The sequence below is a fragment of the Phodopus roborovskii genome, unplaced genomic scaffold (genome assembly GCF_943737965.1).
Source record: "Phodopus roborovskii unplaced genomic scaffold, PHOROB, whole genome shotgun sequence".
Lineage (NCBI taxonomy): Eukaryota > Metazoa > Chordata > Mammalia > Rodentia > Cricetidae > Phodopus > Phodopus roborovskii.
The window spans coordinates 10,334,015-10,341,372 of NW_026126447.1; positions in this window are offsets into that span (position 1 = coordinate 10,334,015).

A 7,358-nucleotide genomic window follows, 5' to 3' on the forward strand; every position below is an offset into this window, starting at 1 on the left:
AATTGAACAATTTTAGGAAACAGAAAACAAGGGATAAGTCTGGTAGGAATTTTATATAAGGCCAGTCCTGAGGGGTTAGTTTCTGCCCATAACTTTTGAATTTCTGTAGCAAATCTGTTGGGTCCTGCTGACCTGCTCAAATGTGCCTGAAAGCAGTAGTGAGGATTGAGAAAAGAAAAAAGATAAGACATAGTATAGTCAGGAGGACTTCCAGTGAATACTGGAACAGCCCCAAATTTATTTTTCATAGCCCTTAATACCCCAAGCAAAAGGGGAAGGCAAAAGACTTCTTTACCATGATACAAGAAACAAACAAGCCCAATTATTTCCTTAATATTCAAACATCTAGTAAACATGCCCCAAGGCAAACATTCTGTTATTAGATCTAGAGAAACAACAAATCCAGTAGCCACACCTTTGGTCAAATATCCCATTATTTAACCTTGAGGAACAAGAATAGTTTTGGATTCTCTGACCTTAAGTCAATATGGCATGGACTCAATACTGTGGCCTCTGACAAAATCTGAGAGGTAACTCAACTATATATTTTGATTAGGGGGCAGAATTTATAGCTAGGTATTCTTGCAAAGGAAAAGACACCAAAATTTTGTTGGTATCTGTGAATCTGTGTCTTATCATCAGAGAAGATGATGGTGCCTTTCAGTTTATGCAAGAAGTCTCCTTGTATAGGAGATGAGGCAATCCCACAGGACCAAGTATGAGTCACTTACTGTCCCCTTTCCTAACGCAGTGGAATGAGTTGTGGTCTAGGGGTAGTATGATGTTTTTTCCTGTTACCACTTGAACTTCAATCTTTGATAAGCCTGCTGGTGTGGAGGCTTGTTAAGGACAGACTATTTTACCCCAGGGTCTACTAAGAAATCAATTGTTTTGCTTCCAACTTTAAGTGTTACCACAGTATCCTGGGAGCCCATGTAGGGGCCTAGGCCTTTGACTTTTCCAATAGTAGTATTTGTGCAAGCTTTATCTTCCAGTCAGGCCATTATTTTTTACCAGTATTCTTTTTTCCTTACAGGAGCTATTTGGTCTCTCTTTAATGGCAGCTTACTTATATCTTAGTCCCCTTCTCATCTGTTGCACCAGATTGATTTATTTTTCATAGGGTTGCCACTATAGCCTTGGTAAATTTCTAGTCCCTCTGGCTCTGAACTGGTTATCAGTTATACAACACCTTTTAAACTACCTCTAGCAACAGAGAACTATTTGTACCTTCAAATCCGTCTAACTTTTGTAACATCTTTCTAATATCCAGGGTCAAATGAGTGGCAAAAGCAATGTTGGGTACCCTGCTATTCTCTAGTGCATCTGGGCCTATGGGTATATAGAATGCTAAGACTCTTGGAGACTCTCTAGGAATGTGCTGGATACTCTGATGTCCCATGTATGACTTCAATACCCTTCAAAAGTTTTGTGGACTTCTGTGCTGATGCTTGCAGCTCATCCAAGAAAGTCTGGCAGTAGATCAGAAGGTGTCTAGCACTCCCTTACCTTGGTCAGTGCTAGGATCCCAATGGGGTCAGTCAGATGGCAACACACTTTCAGTTCAATTAGTATTATCAACCAGAGATCCCACTTCTGAACCCAAGACCATTTTCTTAGCTTTCAACTTTATGCACTCCCATTCTATGATGTGAACAGGGTAGCCAGTAACTGGTGGCAATTATCCCAGTTGGGCTGGTAGGTATAAAAAAACCAATCTCTATGAGAGAGATGAGTGCCTGTATCTTCTCAGAGAAAGAGGTGTTCTGTGACTTCTAATTGTACAAATCACTGGCTGAGAAGGGATGAGGTTGAGGCTCCTTGCTTGGGTCCTGTAGCTCATGAAGAGTGAGACCATGGAACTGCCAGAAGGGAAGAATTTAATGAGAACAGGGAGCATAATTGAAACCATTGCAGGTGTTCAGTGGATATGTTGTAGGGGAATTTGTTAAATCTGAAAATTGAAAGATAAAGACTGTAGCTCAAATACTGATTGGTCATAATAGTACAAACAAAACCTGAGTCAGATGTAGTAGTTAATGCTGAGAGATCAGGGAAGAGCAGCCAGCCACTACTTTTTACCTCTACTGATTGTAATGAGTTCTTGTCTCTTTCCACTTTATAGTCCTCTCTCCACCATGCCTTATCACTTCTGTCTCCCTAGTGCTGGGATTAAAGGTGTGTGACTCCCAAGTACTAGAATTAAAGTTTTGATCCCCCATCACCTGGATGTTTCTCTTTTAGACTAGATCAATCTCCTGTATCCCAGGGTGGCCTTGAACTCACAGAGATCTGCCTGCCTCTGCCTCCTGAATATTGGGACTAAAGATATGTGCAACCACTGTCTGGTCTCTATGACCAATTAGTATGGATAGCCCTGCACTCTAATATTCAGGCAAATGTTATTTGTTAGATCACAAACAAAATATCACCACAAAAGACCAGCTCTGAAAGGACTGATATCATCATAAGACACCTCAAGACCAAGTTCTCTGCTCAAAGACTTATTTACCCTACTGTGTCAAAGGTCTTGGAATAAGAGACAAAGACAGGAAATAGAGAACAAGGGATGAACAGGAAAGAACATTAGTCCCAGAAGGACAAACAACTGCCTCTGGATAGAGAGGGTACAGATGGGACCCATAGGCAAGCAGTTTATAAAGGTTTACCTTTTATGGGGAAAATCTGTGCTAGGATGAGGCATGTTAATGAGGGCAAAGAGGGAGTCTTGATTACTGGACTTCAATATTTTGATAGCTAGACCTTGGTAGAGTCAATTTCAGGAGGAAGAAGTAGCCAAATAAAGGAATAGACTTTGGTGTCTTGCTTTAGGAATGTAAAGCAATCTTTGGGATTCTAGCATATATGGAGGACAAGCTCAGACACCCAGCCTTGTGGGACTGAGAATATACTAGATTCTTGGACTTTCCATCCATAGGTAGCCATTATTAGATGAGTTGGACTGGAGCCTGTAAGTTAATTCAAGTTAATTTCCTTTACACATAGTGAGAGAAAGATTCATTTCATAATTTCTATAACTTTAGAGAATCTTGACTAATATACCAGGGTGATGGCATCTGGACAGGTCCATTCCAGGGTTCTCAAAAAATGATGATGAGTCAGATTTTACAGAGGCTTAAATAGGCAACCCTATAAGGTCACCATATTTCCCAACAGGTCAAATCAGGAGCAAGCATATATCTGACATACTTCCCACCTACTTGTTACCAATCACATCACACACAATTAAGTCAAACAAACCTGTTTAGAGGGACGAAAACATGCCACTTGTTATCTTTCATAAACTATAGTCTTCAGCCTTACAGGAAGAGGAGAGACATTTTTGTTTCATTGATATCTCAGACATAGTAATTACAACTTAAAACATAGCTTTGCCTCTCAAAAAGAGGAAAGGACACCTGGGGCTGAGGCCTGGGATTGGGTTACCATTCATCCTGGGATATAGAGGGGAGGCAGTTCTTCCTCCTCTGGGTTGATGCACAAAAATTTTGGAGCTTTTCCCCTTTGAAGCTCTGTCACAAGAACCTTGATCCCTGCTTTAAGGGAATAGGTCCTAAGCCACAAAAGAGGTTGCCATAATCAACTTAACCTTGTATCTATGCAGGGACACTAATCAGTGCGGCTGGGAGTTTCTGTGTTCACCAACCATACTGCTCAGGCCTTTCTGAGGTTGTATATACCTGCAGACAACCATTTAACATCCAAAGAGGACCTTTTGTAAATCAGCCTTTTGTAAAACAGACTTCATATTCCACTCCCCTTTCTTTATATGCTTCCTGAAAATGATGAGGGAAGCATTCCAAAAGAGTGAAATGTTTAGATACAGAACTGCCCCTATTTTCACTTTTGGGATCTCAATTCACAATGACAAGTAAAAGACTGATCAGATGACAGAGAGACAGACAGAACAGAAACAAACAATAATAATGGCACAAATTAGGGGTGGCTACCATGTACTCATATATCTGAACAGAGAGAATTCTGTGACATCTCACCATGACCACAGACATCGGATCAGCAGCCACATCTGACCTCTCCTACATTTCCAAACAGAAGACCTGTTAACCAGAGAAGATGACTGTCACTGAAGGAAATTTAGACAGGACTGTTAGAAGGACCTGCAAGGTCAGGTTCCAGATAGAGTTCTACACAGCCATCTATCTCCAAAATGCCATTACCTCTGCCTGTGAAGCTTGGCCTCTCTGCCTCTTTTTCTGCCTTCTGCTTCACCCACAGCCAAACTCCGGACAATTATAAGTTATATTTTCATGGTCCAACCCATTCTTCTCTAAATACATGCTTATGAATTACATAAATCCATGTTGTGGGCCTGGTGATATGGTTCAACAGGTAAGAACACTTGCTGCATTAAGTCTGATGGATTGTGTTCAGTCAGTGGAACCCACTTGGTGAAGAAGAGAACTAACTCCTCCAAATTTTCTTCTGACCTCTACCCATGTGAGAGTCATGTCAGAGGGAAGGAGCCTGTTGAGCAAGATATTCAAATCAATCAAGAGCTAAATGAAACAGAAACCCACCTTACAAGATTTACCTTCCCAATAAGTAGAAATCTGCCTCTCAAGATTTCTGAGGAATACTGAACGTAGACTGCTTTTTACCCAATAACAATCCTTCCATTTGCCCACTCAGAGACTTTTGTCTAGGACATTGCCATCACCACTGGCATTCTTGGGACCAGTTTTGGATAGATAACTGTATGCTGAAGACAGGTGGTAGGATACAGTACCTCGGAGAAGAAGTCATCTGCTAGAGGCCACAGTTATCCCCAATTTGTGTAAGTTTTAATTTTCTCTTCTATTTGACTGGACTCATTCACATAATAGCAATAATCATCATTAAGTCAGATACAAGTGCCCCCCTTTTCAGAGGTTCACAAGTCCATGACTCATCAATTTTGTTGGACCACCAAAGTTAGAATGATGGACTGATTTGGGGGAAATTGCAGAGCCAATGTTGTTTCCTGGGTGGTATCTGCCAGAGTGTGGAAATCCGCTGGAACAAATGCAGACTGTGGATGTAAGGTTAAGTTAAGGAGAGTAGGAAGATATTTTTCTTGGGCGTATAATTGAAACTTCCAGTCCTGCCATGTAGTCTTGGTGGTTGGGTAGGGCAAGGGTCCCCCCCCCCCAGACTAGAGGAAGAAAAGAACCCACCCTGAGCAGAGAGCTTATGCTGTATACTAACAAGAGTATTTATCAGGCAAGGGATACAGAGTTCTTTTGAGTTGTGACAGATTTCCTAAAACTTACACAAATGTTTTCAATGTTGACATAAAGAGATGAAGGACCATTGTGTGATTTAATATGTATTGAGATCCTCATTGTATAAATGAAGAATCTGCAAACAGCCTGAGCAGACTCATGCTTTTAAGCCATAGCAAAAATAAAGCCTGAAAAGTTATCAATATAAACATGAACTAGTTTAAAACTAACAAGGGCAAATTAATTTTTTTTAGCCAATGACTATATGATTTTGATTATTTTTACATTTTTAGACCAAAGAAGATTACTCATTTCTGATAACTCTTGATTTAAATGGATATTTAACATTTATGTCTAAAATTTAAGCTTTGAAACTTTAATAATACATTATAATCTTTAGGTCTCATTTTTTTTTCTTACCTTAAATCACTTCCAACTTGCCTGAACCTTCTTTCTTTCCTTTCCTTTCTGAAAAAAAATCCAATCATTTACCATGAGACATAGGTGCTAGATTACTTAGAGTAGTCATTGAAAAGGCGTGTTCATTTAAGAACACCATTGGAGTACAAAGGAATAGTGAAAAGCAATTTTTAATTCAGTAACAACAGCATGGTAGTTTTGAGTTTGCCTTTTTCACTGAAACCCATCCTGTTAGCGCTAGAAAAAAGCAAGGCCTAACTTTCATACTTGAAACATTTAGGGTGGCAGGTAATTGAGCTTGAGTTTTGAAGTGTTTCATTTGAGAGACTCAAGCAATTTAAACTTTTACTTAAAGGTCTCAGATTTGTATGATTACCAAGGAACATAACCATCTTTCGTACTTGAAGTTACTATAAATCCGGCATGTATTTAAAGTGAAAGCAGACTTTTTAACTTTGATCAGATAAAGCACCGGAAGCTTCTGTCAAATCATCTCTGTGGTTTCTTCCAAATGACTGGCATAATGTATTTAGTTTATATATAATAGGAAAATATTTTCAATTTGTATTTAAAAGAAAGCTTTCAGGGAGAGTTGGTGTTCAATTGCTAAGAGAAGGAAAATTCAGGAAATAGTTGGATAAAAAGAAAAAAAAACATAATTTAGCTCTGATATCCCTGCCCAATAACATGGTTGGAAAATTATGCATAATAAGGGAGGAATGAGTAGTCAGTTGTCCCCAAAGAGAACAGAGAAGAGAACCTGTAGCCCTGGTGCTGGCCATCAATACCCATAACTAAGATCTGTGAAGGAGTAAGAACTATGTGTAACATGGTCTTCATATCAATTAAGAGTGACGAAGACATACCTGCTATACCAATAGTCACCCTAGGCTCCTCATGAATCTGATGGCGTTGTTATAGGCTGAAGTCACAAGGAAGCCTTAAGCATTGGTGACTGTATCCAGAAAATCCAAAAGGTTTTCTTGTAGAGGAAGAACTGGAGAGACTGAACTACTGTGCTGATGAGGAGTTGGCCCTCAGTGTCCTAACTATCCACAGTTTGGATAGAGTCCTAATAATGGGTGGGGTGAAAGGTAGTTCTTTGCTGAATGGCTGCTGTCATCATATTTGAAGCACACTCCATGTAGAATTCACTGATGCTCCATCTCTTTCAATATAGCCTCAAGGATGCTTCTAAAAACTGATATTTTTGTCCATCATGGGAAGCCCTTTTGCATTCTTTCTGTTCCTCCCTCCAATTAAACACCTAAAATGTCATATTCAGCAGATCTCTTTGAAGGATTTGAGGGTCATCATCTAATTTCTTAAATTCTTTTTATTTTTAATTCAAAATATTTTAAGGTCTGATCTTCCCTTGTTAGTCTAATACAAATCTACATTCTTAAACAAGGGTCTAATCCAAGTTATATATATGGTATGCTGTAGCAAATTAAAATTATTTCCACACATGTATTTAACAATCAATCATTTTTGTTATACATGTTCAACTAACTCTTTTCTCTGCTTGGAACTTTGAAGATATTTCATACTGTTCCCTCAATAGTTTTACAAATGCTAAGATAAGAAAGTTTACTTTTCAGCAAATGCTTCCATGATATCCATGACCTTCAATGGGACAGGTCTTTCTTCTTTCCTTCCTTCCTCTTCTCCTCTTCTTCCTTTTTTTTTTTTTTT